Below are 14,620 nucleotides of genomic sequence, written 5' to 3' on the forward strand. Positions count from 1 at the left end.
GTTCTGATACCGATTTGTTGTATAAAACCCCAAATATGCACAATATTACTCTTTCATGACTATAAAAATTAAATGCTCTCATTATCTTATAATACCTATGCCCATATGCCTTTATGAATTACAGCATTGCACTGAACTCATATCTATCCTTTATTCTCTACTATTTACATTCTTTGATGGATAAATTACATTTTATGAATTATTGATTGCTACCTGATTGCATGCTTAGTCTAGAATGCCTCTTGCATGACGGATGCAGTTGATGAGTATTACATGTTGGTAGTGGATATAGGTTTTCACATGCTCAAACTGAATTATTTTGAATTAATTGCTTGAATCTATCAGGTTTTGGTGCATGAAAATTTGGGAAATGTCCGATTTACAAACGACATACAGCTGAAATTTCGATAGGAATTTTCCCAAACCAAAACCTTGTGTTAAAGATGATTATGATAAAATTAACGTTAAAATGTTTTTTGAAATGGTGAGTGAAAACTCAAATAGAAAATTAAACTTCATCATAGCATAATCATCAATCGTTTAGAAAGGCTCCGCTCCATCCCTAGAGAAAGAGTATAAAGAACTCATATGCATCATGCTTTGATTTTTGAATATTGAGGCTCTTCTAAAAACCCTGAACATCATATCCCGCTTTTAAAGCTCTATATTTTGATATGGATTGTTCTCGGTTATGTGCTTTATTTCATGCCTTAATGTATGTTTTCTGATGCATGTGTGATCTATAGGGATGATTATACTGATTGAATGGTAAAATGAATAAATCTTAATCTAGTATATTCATTTTAAAAGACTTAAAAAAATTAATTGCTTATACTTCTTGGCATTCTTAATGAAATTAACCCTTATTAAGTCTAAGCAGTTTATTTCATCTAAGCTTGGATTCAATTTGAAAGGGGGAGCATCTTAAACTAAATTCTTATCGTGTTATGCTCACCAATATCTTTTAGCTTAGATCCGTTTTGAATCAAGTGCAACACGTGCTTGAATGAAAAGTCATTATTGAAAATCATAATTTGAAATATGTTGATTTGCCACAATCATTTGATTTTGCCATATGATCTTTATTTAATTTGTTTGACATCTTTAAGATCATTGTGGTTGTGTTTCTCTAGTTATATTTTAGCATGCGTTTCATTGACAAACTAGAAAAATTTTGCTTGCATGTGCTTTAAAATTAATTTTTTTTACAAGCACCCCCAGCACCATTTTGCAAACATTATAAAGGGGATATATATTATTATTATTATTATATATATATATATATTATTTACATGTACTTTTGGCAAGATCAAATTTCAAAACTAAACTTTTTATCACTTGCCTTATTATTATTATATACTATATGTTTTTAAATTGCATAACTGGTTTGGTAACTTTACATAAAAATGCATGCGAACTAGTTAGGTTGTTTTATGCTCAAACCTTCTACCTGTTATCATATGTCATGTGTTTTAAACTCATATCTTCCACGGGTCTTATGATATATTTCAATTGAAATGGTTTGTGCATATTTATGGTCTAATTCTATTTTCATGTCATTTAAATCTTTAAATGACCAGTTATATAGTTTGTGTGCTTAATTGCTAAACCTATCATTGCTTTAGACTTTATGAATTTGGTTGTGATTTGAAATGCATGTTTTTCATATATCTTGCTTAATTGATAATTATCTTTATGTTTTATGTCTTGATCATACTGGATTATTTGGGTTAAGTAGTTGTGAATAAACTGTTAATTTTAAAACTCCAAACAGGTCATTTCTATACAGGTATTTTTGGAAAAATGTCCTATTTTCAAACGGCACGCTGTCGAAATTTCTAAAATTTCCCAAACTTATCTTGTATATTAATTTATCTTACCCAATGCCTATGGCTATTTATTTCATAACCCTTTTTGTTGTTGCCAAAAGGGGGAGATAAAGATGAAAGGCAAAAATTGGGTAGTAAAAATTGTTTGCATTTATAAATCTTTAACATTATGCATATTGTAAGGGGGAGGCTTCTAAGGCTATACCCATTTTTTGCATGGTATATTTGTCATCATCAAAAAGAAGAAGAATGTTGACCTTATAGGTCACACCCGATTTTGATAATGACAAATACTTAGGTATTTGATGGTTTTCAAGTGTATGTGCAGGTTTATATGAGCATTTCAAGGAATGACACTTGAATCAAGATATGAAGACCTTGAAGATTCTCTTTTATATTGTAAATTCAATTAATGTAATATAGGTCTGTAATAGTAACTAGGTATATGGTCTGTAATAATTACCTGCATGTCATGCATATATGATATATTGTAAGCTTAGTAAGACCCTAGTATAACTCTAGGTCATAACACTCATGCACATATATCATACTGAATTCAAGAGTGTTAAATATAAACTGAATTGAACATTTTAGGGAATTTTGAGAGACCTTGAGCGATCGAACCAGAATTGTTGAAAAGTCAATAGTTGACCTAGCTTTTGGGCGACCAAACCGTTTTTAAACATGTCTTCCTCGGGCACTTGAACCCTCTGAAAGGGACCCCTCACCAACTTGGGCTGCCGAGGAAAACAGTTCAAAACAGGCCTGGGCGACCAAATCTCTGAGTTCGGGATACCGACCCATTGACCGGGCACCTGAAACTCCGAACGAATGCTACTGACTTTGGTTCGGGCTACCGAGCTAATATTCGGGCTGCTGAAATGTTTTAAAACATTTTTTAAAATGAGTTTGTTCAGGTGACCGAACCTCGGTTCAGCCACCCAAACCTTGTCGGGTTAAATTTATTTTACCCGAGGTTAATGAGGGTTAAAATGGGTTAATTACTCTTAAGTGTTTTTAGACTTTTCTTAGAATACCCAATAGACCCCAAACGGTTATATTTTTGACTTTGTCTATAAATATGGGTTCATTTGTGAAGATTAAGAGGAGATTAGCCAAAATCATTAGCAAAAATCCTCTCTATCTCAAAATCTCATTTTACCCAAAATACTCTCAAATATTCATTCCCTTGATACATCTTGATATTGTGAGAGTTTATTGATTGTTCTTGTATTTATTAGATAGTGCTAATATTCCCATTTGTTTGGTTGATTGTTTTATATTATTTTGGAGAGTTTAGCTAGGTTTATCCCACAGATTTGAACCATCATAAATCTTGTGTTGGGATAAACTAACAAGCTTAAGGATCTTTGCATTGTCATTGCAAGATTCCTATAGCTTTGATTTTGTTGTGCACAATATTTTTCTACGAACTAAAATATTTTCAAACTACTCTTGTGCTCATTACATTGAAGGAAAATATTTTGAGTTAAGTTTGAATATTTGATTAACATCTTTGAAACCTTGATTTGCTATTAAGATCTCATTTAACTTGTTTCAAAGATACAACTTGTTTAGAATACTCTTGAACATTATTGTAATCATATCTTGTTGAGTGTTATTTGCACATATATTCACATCACTGAACTTACATTTACCTATATAGTTTATGTGCATTTAATTGATCTGTATTGGTACATATCTGCTTATCAGAGAAGCATTATATTGTACACAGTTTGTATTATAATTCGGTTGTAATCCAGGCGTGGCCTGAGGGGCGGTAATCCTGCCCGTAAGGATTGTTAGGGCTTTCTTCGCCCCGCAAGGAGAATTTGTAAAGATTGAGGTTAGCCCTGTTCTAATTGACCTGGTTGTAATCGATGCCACTCCACCCGTTAAGTGAGCTTTAGTGGAATCATCGGGCTTGCAAGTTAGAGGCGGGGACGTAGGCAATATTGGCTAAACCTTGATAACATATATGGTGTCAATTTATTTTTCACAATTTACTTTCTGCACCTGTATGTTTGTGTTTATTCTTTGAGTACTTGATTGAGTTTGTAATCATATAGAAAGTCCCTAGGTTTGTGTAATACTGCTTATTGGATTAAGTTAAACCTAGGAAAAAAAAATTAAATACCCAATTCACCCCCTTCTTGGGAATACACCAAGGCTAACAAAACTAAACTATGAGAATATGTTATTAATTTGTTTCGAAAAATATATCTACAATTTGATAAAACTTATAAAAAATATTTACACAATATTATTCATACACAGTAACGTGCAAAGCACTAGTCATATATTGACTAGAATAAACAAAGTTAATCTATTAATTATGGGCAAGGTTTATGTGTCATCTCTATGAGCAAGTCTCATCTACATTCTATGAGCGTACTTGTATGTCATTTTATGAGTAAGGATTATATATCATTCATGAGAAAACACGTATTTGTTAATTATAAGTTGTTTTCATTGTCATTTATTAGTAGCACATCTATCATTATATGAGCATGACTCGTTTGTACATTTATAAGCAGGCCCCCTATATCATTTATGAGTAGGCATCGTCTTTTGTTTTATGAGTCAGACTTATTTGTCGTTTTAAGAGCATGATTTATTTGTCAATTATAAGGATAACTCATATAGCAAATCATCTGTATCATCTCAAGATACAAAAAGAAAAAGAAACAAATCTAATAATTTTATGTTGTCGAGCAATATACCTATCTTCACTAAATCTAAAAAAAACTCCTTCTAATGACAATTTTTAACATTCATGCTCTACAAGCGAAGTAATCTTGCTCTTTGACTGGACAATTTCGTAAATTTTAATTGTTACTTAAATAATTCAAGCGCATGAATAAATTATAAATGTGATCAAATCCAATTTATTTGTGTAGATTAAAATTGGCCTTTGTCATTTTTGATTAAATTTTTAAACCAATTAATTTTGTTTGGAGTAAAAAGATTTGTGCGAAAAATAATATTTTGATTTTCAGGTGTGTTGACCTTATGGGTCATACCCTGTTTTGATTATGACAAATACTCTAGTATTTAATGATTTGATGAGTTTGTGTACAGGACCGATCGAACGTATCTTATGGTGCACGCACACGACACATGAAGTGAAGACCTGAAGACCCTATTTATGTAGTATTGTAATTTAATCATTTATTTGGATCTGTAATAGTAATTAGGAGAAGATGGTCTGTAATAATTAATGCCTTACCTGCATGGTAGGATCGATGAGCCCAAGACCATAGATGGACCTTAGGAAATACCCTTCGGTCGACCGACACCGGATTTTTTCGGCGTCTTAGATTTGGGCACAAAATGACCCTAGGACACTCACTCATTCATACATATATTTGAATATTTAACTCAGGTGATTGCATGCATGAAAAATGTCAAAAATATACAAGTCTTATACTTTTGGTCGACCGACCCACATAAGTCAATTTCTCCTGGTCGACCGAAATTGGTCCGGGTCAACATGTTGACCACGGTCCGGTCGACCGAGCCCTTACAGTTCATTTGACCCCGGTCGACCGAACCACCTGGGAGTCAACATTTTGACCTCCCAATCGACCGACCACTTTTGTACTCCAACTACCTGGTCGACCGGAGGGTCCTCGGGAAATTTCCTAGTGGTCTGGTCGACTAAACCAGATAGTTCAAAATGGCCCGGTCGATCGAACCTCGGAAATTTGAAAAATCGCCTATCCCGGTCGACCGACCATTTAGTTTAATTTTCTCCTGGTCGACCGAACCTAGAAAAAATGCCCTTGACACATATATATGGTCGACCAATCCTTTAGTTCAAAAATCCCCTGGTCGACCGAACCATATGTGTCCTGGTCGACCGAAACATTTCTGGTCGACCGGATCTCTCGGGTTGCCCTGATTTTTACCACAGTTAAACATCTTTTAAACAGGATTAAAATATTTGAAAGGTCATTAAACTTTCCTAATTATTCCCAATAGGTCCCTAACGGTTATATTTCAAGGGATGTCTATATATACCCCCCTCATTTGGAATAATTAGCAAGAGATTAGCAAACATAATTAGCCAAAATCCTCTCAATCTCAAAAAGCCCATATTTCATATTCAAGCTTTAAACTCCTACTCTTACTCATTTTATATTGCAAATACCTCTTTGTAAGAGTATTCTTGTGTTTATCTCACCTAACTTAAACTCTCTTTTGGTTGTTTTATTTGTGATCTATATTTCATAGAGAGTAAGCTACAAGTTCTCCTAGGGGGATTCATAAATAAGCCTTCCATAGGAAAACTTCATTGGGCTTCTGAGTTTTGCATTTTCATTGCGATACTCAAGAATTCATATTGAGTTTTGGTTGCGAAAAATATTTTACAAATCTTTTTTCAAATATCTCTTGTGATTTATCTTGAGAAAAATATTTTAAGATATTCGCTTGTGTGCTGAAGATCTTTGTTACTATACTTTTTGATTGAGAATATCTCCTTAATACAAAGATCAAATAAATATCTTTGCAAACCATCTTTGAGTATTTCTTGTAGTTTATATTGAGAAATATTATTTGTTGAGATATTTGAAGTGTGTTTGTGATTTTGTTTGTGCATTGTGACTGAAGATCATACCATTTACACTCTCACGCACTGATTGTTATATTTGCATAAATATTTGAGAGTAAACACTTAGACTACATCGAGCTTATCAAATCCTATCCTTTGGTAGTGTATTAATTATACTGCGCGCATTTGGGTACATATCTGCTTTACACGAAAGCAGAATCACTGTACCATCTGAATATATACACATTTGTTGTATATCCAGGCACGGGCCTGAAGAGGGAGACTAACCCTGGAATAGTCCCGGATTGGCTTAGACCCGGTTAGGAAAGTTAGGTGCGTCGTCATGTTAAGGCGTGTAGGTTGAGGTTAGCCCCGCTAATTGACCTGGTTAAGGTTGAGGTCAGCCCTGTGTTAATTTGACCTGGTTGTAATCGGTGCCGCTCCACCCTTAAGTGAGCATTTAGTGGAATCCTTGAACTTGCGGGCTTAAGGCGGGGACGTAGGCACAGTTGGCCGAACCCCGATAACATATCGTGTATTTGTGTATATTGTCGTACTTTATATTTACCGCACGTGTATGTTATTATGTGAATGATGCACTTGATTTAAATTTTCGTATATTATATTCATTAGCGTATTTGGATCTAAATAGAAAGACCCTAGGTTGTTATATTCAGCTGACATCTAGTTTTACCTAGGAAAGAAATTTTAAAATACCAATTTACCCCCTCTCTTGGGATTGCATCAAAGCTAACAAGGTGTAACTGAGTTTTGCAATGAAAATGAAGTGCATGAATTTTGCCAATTTTTGGATATTTAGTTAGTTATAATTTTAGTACAATAAGTAAGTAATTATTAAATATAATTGGTCCAAGTAAGGGAAAATTTTGAATAAAGGGGATCTTAGCTTTTTGAAAGAAGAATTCCAAGGGTTTGTTGGGTTAAATAAAATACCCCCAAAATGAGAACAAAGAATATATGTGTGTGTCATTGCCCTTTTATTTGCTTAAATTTTCATCCTCTAAATATTTTGTAATTTGATACGAAATGGCTCGGACATTAGCTTCATGATTCATATTTTAGAATTGTCAAATTGAGAACTTAGTTGGAGGTGCCACAACTAACCAACAAGGTTTAAACCAATAAATGTACGATTCCTTGATTCTTAAAAGTCTATAGAGAGTAAAATATTAGCATGATCCATCCTAGTGAGGTAATGAACCCTTTTATTTTTTGTTCTATTGTGGTTATGATTGGTTTCCCAACACTTTATCATGCACAAAAGTTTGATATCTTAGTGATTATAACTGTGTGGAATTCTTGTTCTTGTTTTTTGAGCCTTATTGGACATTCAAGCCAATGTATCCTTCAATCTAAAGTTTGATTGAGGTCTCTCTCTCTCTCTCTCTCTCTCTCTCTCTCTCTCTCTCTCTCTCTCTCTCTCTCTCTCTCTCTCTCTCCCCCCCCTCTCTTATTGCAAGGAGAATCATAGGGGAAGCAAACTTTCCCTACATAGTGCACCAGTCTATTGATGCCAAAAATTAAACACCAAACTTCGAGTGACTAAAATCAAAATTATATGAAGTCACCATAATCTTGTGTTAGCAATAATTCTTGTTGGGCCAACAGTGAGCACTAAATTATTATCACTAAAATTTGTTGGACTAATTTGCACCCTTGATAAAGAAAATAAGAAGAGCTTGGAAGACTAGAGGTGTATTTCGAGGGATTTAGTAACAAATTTGTTAGCAAGATACAACCGTGTGTTTAAGGACATCCATGTTTACCTACCTTATTTAAATTTATCCATATGACACATATTCCTACCTTGTATGAGCGCATGTGATCCATGTGTGTAAATACCTATCATCTATGGATCAAACTATGTGATCCATGTGTGTAAACATGTTGTATAAATTGAGCTTTTTAGAGTCAAGAGACGATACAAGACAATTATTCATTCATTCACTATTTCCAAGCTTTGTTAAGCTAATATGGTATTAAAGCGCAGTTGCCAATTCTCCACTATGGCTAATGCTCTCCCACATCGTGCGCTTGTCATCACTGGTCCTCTATCATTGCTAGCACACCACAACTAGCAAAGACTTCTCATCATCCAGAAGATCACTCTTTTGTCCATTACCATGCACACCAACATCACTTATCATGCACTTTATTAGCATTGCTTGCGCATGTTATCATAGGTTGCCTCGCTCTTTGCTTATCTCTTTAGACTCAAATTTACTCCTATCTCCTAACTCCCTCTCCTTTATTATTTTTTCTCCCAACTCCTTGCTTACCCCTCTAAGTTTATACATGCTCCTAGTTTATTACTTATCTCTTTGAACTCAAATATGTTCCTAGCTTCTTGCTTACCATTCCGGGTTCAAATATGCTATTAACTCTTTGCTCCCCTCTTTAGCTTATATTTTCTCCTAGGTTGCCTAACTTTGCATGCACCTCTTTGGCGTCAAACCACTAACTACTACTACTACTACTACTACAAATGACCACATTCCACCTTGCGTCATTGTTCCTTAAGTCATCTTCCCTTAACTAAACAACCGGACAACAATTAAAATCTTCACCAAGCACCCTATCCTGGTCATTTTTAGCATTTAGTTTCCAAATTCAAGTTGATCTTTTTACCTCCTTGAACTTAAGGGGGATGCTAGTAGCATACAATACATACCCATGTATACCTAGCCATTTTATATAAATTTACTCATGTAACACATACACTTACCTTTTATGAATCAACATATGTGATCTATGTGTATAAATATCTACTTCTAGGGATTAAACCATGTGTGTAAGCATGTTATATAAATTGCCCTTTAGGCTCAATAAAAGATAAACAAATTGTTATTCATTTGTTCATTCTTTTTTGAACTTTGTTAAGCTAATATGATCGAAAAAGTAAGAATGAAATATGACAATATTGTAAAGATGTGTTTCCCTTACTTTGATTGAGAATTTATTTTGTAAGTGGAGCTGTAATAACCCGAACCCAAAAATAAAATAAAAATAAATAAAAGAAGGGGAAAAGAAATTTAAAAGGGGCATCAAGCAGAGACTCGTTGATAAACTTGTTTTCTTCGTCGACGAAAGTCCTTCTTGGTCTCATCGACGAGTACACGTGTCACGTCGACAAGAAATTATCGAGAGCAAGGAAAATTCATATTTTTAATGGATTCGTCGATGAACTTGATGTTTTTATCAACGAATGTTCTTCTTTGGTTCGTCGATGAACCTTTTAGACTTGTTGATGAAGCTTAGCTTATAAATAGGCCCTGGATCATTTCTCCATGAAAATCTCTCTCCTTTCTCACTATCTCTCTCTCTTTAGGGCTTCAGTCCTCCCACCTTCTCTCTTCGATTTTGGCCCGGATTTAGCCCGATTCGACGATCGAAAACTACCACGAGGTTCCTGAGGCATTTCTCTCCAAGTTAATAGAAGCAGAAACTTGATTTGGAGTTTTTGGGCACCACTCCAAAATTAGGGTAAGTAAGACATTTTTAATATTAATTTAATTATTGGAAGAGTGTGGGCCTAGGAGATGTTAAATGATAAATATTATGGGGTTGAACTAATTAAGTTAGGATTTTTAGAATGTAGGGTTCCATTTTCGTTTGACTTAGGCAGAATTTCAAGGAACGAGTAAGGGGAATAAATTATACCAGACTTTTTATTAAATTTGAATCGGTTGTTTTCAAGTATAGGAACCATATAATTATAGTATGATTTTATGAACAGTTTAGGCAATTGAAAATAATGATTTTGATTATATATCATAATTGGGAAAAACCATGTGTCATGAAAATAATTCTTCTTAACTGGTTGTAAATACTGTATGGTTGTGAATACCATCTGCTTGTTAGTGCTGTCTAGATGTGAGTACTGTCTGATTGTGAATACTGATTGGTTGTGGATATTGTCTGGAAGTGAATATTGTTTGGTTGTAAACATTGTTTGATGGTGAATATTGGTTGATTGTGAATCCCATCTATTGCATACATAAACGTACAGTGAAATACGTAGCTGCCCTATGTGGTAGTGAAGTATGCAGTTGTCCTATGTGAGCCACGTACATAAACGTGTAGTGAAATACGTAGCTGCCTGTCACGAGCTAAGCTTGTTCAGGGCATTATGTTTGCCTGTGACTGCTTATCTCGTGTGCTTGGGATGGGTTTCCATCATGTAAATACTAGTGTAGGGTTATTTTCTGCTAGTAGAGTCTTTGTAAGCCAAATAAGGTAGTATGACTCCTCGGTCACTTTGATGTTTCCTAGTGCCAGGATGATAATTACATAAAAACCTCTTTAGGGGAGGGTGAGTGTTCATCAATCATTGTAAAACTCACTAGCAATTGTCAACGTGCTTAGCCTACTTGCCTCCCTCGTTAAGTACACCATGTCAACGAAGGATTTGTTAATGAATTACGTTTGCTTCAATGTTTACTGCTTGCTTACCACGGATTTCATGAATTGATTACTGTTTCCGCTGCTATCTGAATGAATGTTAATGAAAGTGCTTCGTGGATGAATGTTGGTAAACGATAGGCTGGCTAGTTAAGCAATAGTGCTTTAGCTAGCGCCGCACGACCCTTCACAACAGTGTGAAAATAGTCGGACCGTGACACTATCCTACGTGGGCCACGTATAGTGTAGTACGCAGCTGTCCTATGTGGGCCACGTACTAGGTTGTACGCAGTAGCCTTATATGGGTCACGTACTGCAAGGTATGCAGCTACCCTAGGTGGGCCATGTACTAAGTTCAATGGATTGTAATGTATCATATGTGGATGAATTGTAGTATATATGTTTGTTGACTACGTGAGATAATTGATGTGAATGTGTGTGTATACTGGTATGTGAACTTAAATGCATAAATATTTATGGCAAAGTAAAACTTTCCGCCCGAGGGCTTACCTTACGTGAGTGCTCTAATAAGTATCAATTGTAGCCACACCCAGATTAAAGGATAAGGTTGCAAATGATATCAGAGTAAAGGGGCATTACATATATGGGCGTGTAAACTCCCCAATCCTCATAAACTTTCACTATAAAGATTAGTTTTGTTTGTATGACTACAATCTCTATGCGTCTTGCTAGTTGTTGTTGATTAATTGATAAGTTTATTTTGTATATATATATATATATATATAAACTCTTCTGCCACACACTGCTATAGTATATTTCTTCCTTATTGAGAGATGTTTCACCCCAATGAATTATTATTTTTTTTCAAGTCCTTCAGGTGGTCAAGCTTAGAAAGCTCAGAGGGCAGGGTTAGGTTCTTTTCGGAAAGTTTGGGTGGTTGTAAGAACAAATATATGTTTAGTTTATATTTTGATTTTTTTTTGGTGATGTAATATGGAGAATTTGTTATACTAGTTTTTGGGGTTGTATAAATTATAACTTTGTATTTTATTTGAGGTTGTTTATTATTTTCCGTTGCGTGAATGGTATTAGAGACGGTGAATGGTCTCATCACACCCCGAGCCCCACTTGGCAGGTTCAGGGCGTGACAAAGTGGTATTAGAGTTTTAGGTTATAGATTTTGTAGACTTTAGAATGATTAATACCAGAGTATTGGTTCGAGTTAAGATGAGGGTAAAAACAGGTAGATTAAGGTATTGATAAGAATTTGAGTATTGTTTCATAGCTTGGAGGTAGAAATCCCTTGACAGGCTTCTGTGATTTTCTGAATGAGTCAACGGTTTTAGAAAACCACGATAAATCCATCGATGGTGATGTTTCCAAGCAAAGACACTGAAACTTGGAATTAGAACTCGAAGGTTAAAATGATTGAGGTTAATTGGGTGTTAGATGTTTAATTGAGGATTTGAATATTAATTTGGTTTCTTGTTTTATAACTGTACCAGTTATGGTAAGATGTGGAAATTCTAAACTTGCCTTTGTTCTATCTTCAAGATGGATCCTAGAGGTAAAGACGTGGTTGTTGGAGGGGAGAATGAGTTGGGGGCTTCCAGCGGTGATGAAATTGAAACCTCTAAACTACTGCGAGGTATAGCTTGGCAAGTCAGGGAAGACATGAGCCGGGACCCCGAGGGATTGAGTTGCCAGGGCTGTACAATCGATCAATTCACTCGCTTGAAACCCTTTTCTTTTACGGGAGGTGCTGACCTAATCATAGTTGAGAATTGGGTGCAAGAGATGGAGAAGATATTGACAGTGCTGAATTGCATTGAGAAACAGAAGGTTCTCTTTGCCACTTTCAAACTGACATGAGAGGCCGAGCGGTGGTGGCTAGCAGTGAAGCTGTTGGAAGAGCAGCGGGCAGTACCTCCTATTATGACGTGGAAGCGTTTCAAGGAGGTCTTCTATGACCGATATTTCCCCGCCACCACCAAAAATGTGAAGGCGGAGGAATTCTTCAACTTGACACAGGGGCATCTCACTGTACAACAGTATGCTGCTAGGTTCGTGGAACTTTTTCGTTTCGCTCCTTTCATGGTCCCAGATGAATATCAAAAGGCGAGGTGGTTTGAGAAGGGCTTAAAACAGAGAATCCTCGAGCATGTGGCATGCTTACAGAAACAAAATTTTTCAGAATTGGTGGATAAAGCCACTTTTGTAGAGTTAAGCTTGCAAGGAGGTGTAGGGATGTCAGAGTAGAGGAAGAGACCCATGTCTCTTAGCTCCTATGCTAATGTTAGATAGGGTCCATGGAGGGGAGACAGAGATACTAGAGGTCAGAGACCAATTAGGAGTGATCAAGGCCATCAAGGTAACTCAACACCCTCTTACTGAGCAAGGTGTAATTGGAGGCATTGGGGAGAATGTCGAGGTAGGGGTCCTATGTGTTACTAGTGTGGTAAGTATGATCACATAGCTTCAGATTGTCACGAGCCGCTGGGTCAAAACTAGGGACCTCCGAGCAATGCACCCACTTTAGATCAGAATTGGGGGAATAATTTGGTGCCACGCGGCGGACCAGCGCGTGTCTACACACTTGCCTCAGCTATGACAGACATTGCTAGAGACGTAGGTAACGTGTTTATGTTTGAGATAAATAATAAGTTTCATTTAATTCTGGGTAATGCAATGGTTCACATGCTAAAATAGATTGAAATATGTGAAATGCGTGATAGAATATATGTTGATTAACGAATTTCGAGGACAAAATTTTGTAAGGGAGGAGAATGTAATAACCTGACCCTAGAAAATAAAAGAAGGGAAAAAGAAATTTAAAAAGGGGCATCAAGTAGGGACTTATTGACGAACTTATTTTTTTTGTCGACGAATGTCCTTCTTGGTCTTGTCGACGAGTACACGTGTTATGTCGATAAGGAATTATCGAGAGTAGGGAAAATTCACATTTTAATGGATTCGTCGACGAATCTGATGTTCTCATCGACGAATGTCCTTCTTTGGTTCGTCGACGAACCTTTCAGACTCATGGACGAAGCTTAGCTTATAAATAGGCCCTGGATCATTTCTCCGCTAAAGTCTCTCTCCTCTCCCACTCTCTCTCTTGGGCTTCAGTCCTACCACCTTCTCTTTTAGATTTTGGCCCAGATTTAGCCCGATTCGATGATCGGAAACCACCATGAGGTTCCTAGGGTGTTTCTCTCAGTTAACTGGAGCATAAACTTGATTTGGAGTTTTTGGGTACCACTCCAAATTAGGGTAAGTAGGACATTTTTAATATTAATTTAATTATTGGAAGAGTGTGGGTTTAGGAGATGTTAAATGATAAATATTATGGGGTTGAACTTTTAAGTTAGAATTTTTGGGATGTAGGGTTCCATTTTTCGTTCAATTTAGGCAAAATTTCGAGGAACAGATAAGGGGAATAAATTATGCCAGGCTATTTATTAAATTTGAATCGGTTATTTTCGAGTATAGGAACTGTATAATTATAGTATGATTTTTTGAATAGTTTAAGCAATTGAAAATAATGATTTTAATTATAAATCATAATTGGAAAAAACCGTGTGGCATGAAAATAATCCTTATTAATTAACTGATTGTAAATACGGTACGGTTGTGAATACCGTCTGCTTGTTAGTGCTGTTTGGATGTGAGTACTGTCTGGTTGTGAATACTGATTGGTTGTGGATATTGTCTGGAAGTGAATACTGCTTGGCTGTGAACATTGTTTGATGGTGAATATTGGTTGATTGTGAATACTGTTTGTTGCGTACATAAACATATAGTGAAATATGTAGCTGCCCTACGTGGGCCACGTATAGTGTAGTACGTAACT

Source organism: Malania oleifera, chromosome 2, assembly GCF_029873635.1.
Source record: "Malania oleifera isolate guangnan ecotype guangnan chromosome 2, ASM2987363v1, whole genome shotgun sequence".
In the NCBI taxonomy this organism is placed as follows: Eukaryota; Viridiplantae; Streptophyta; class Magnoliopsida; order Santalales; family Ximeniaceae; genus Malania; species Malania oleifera.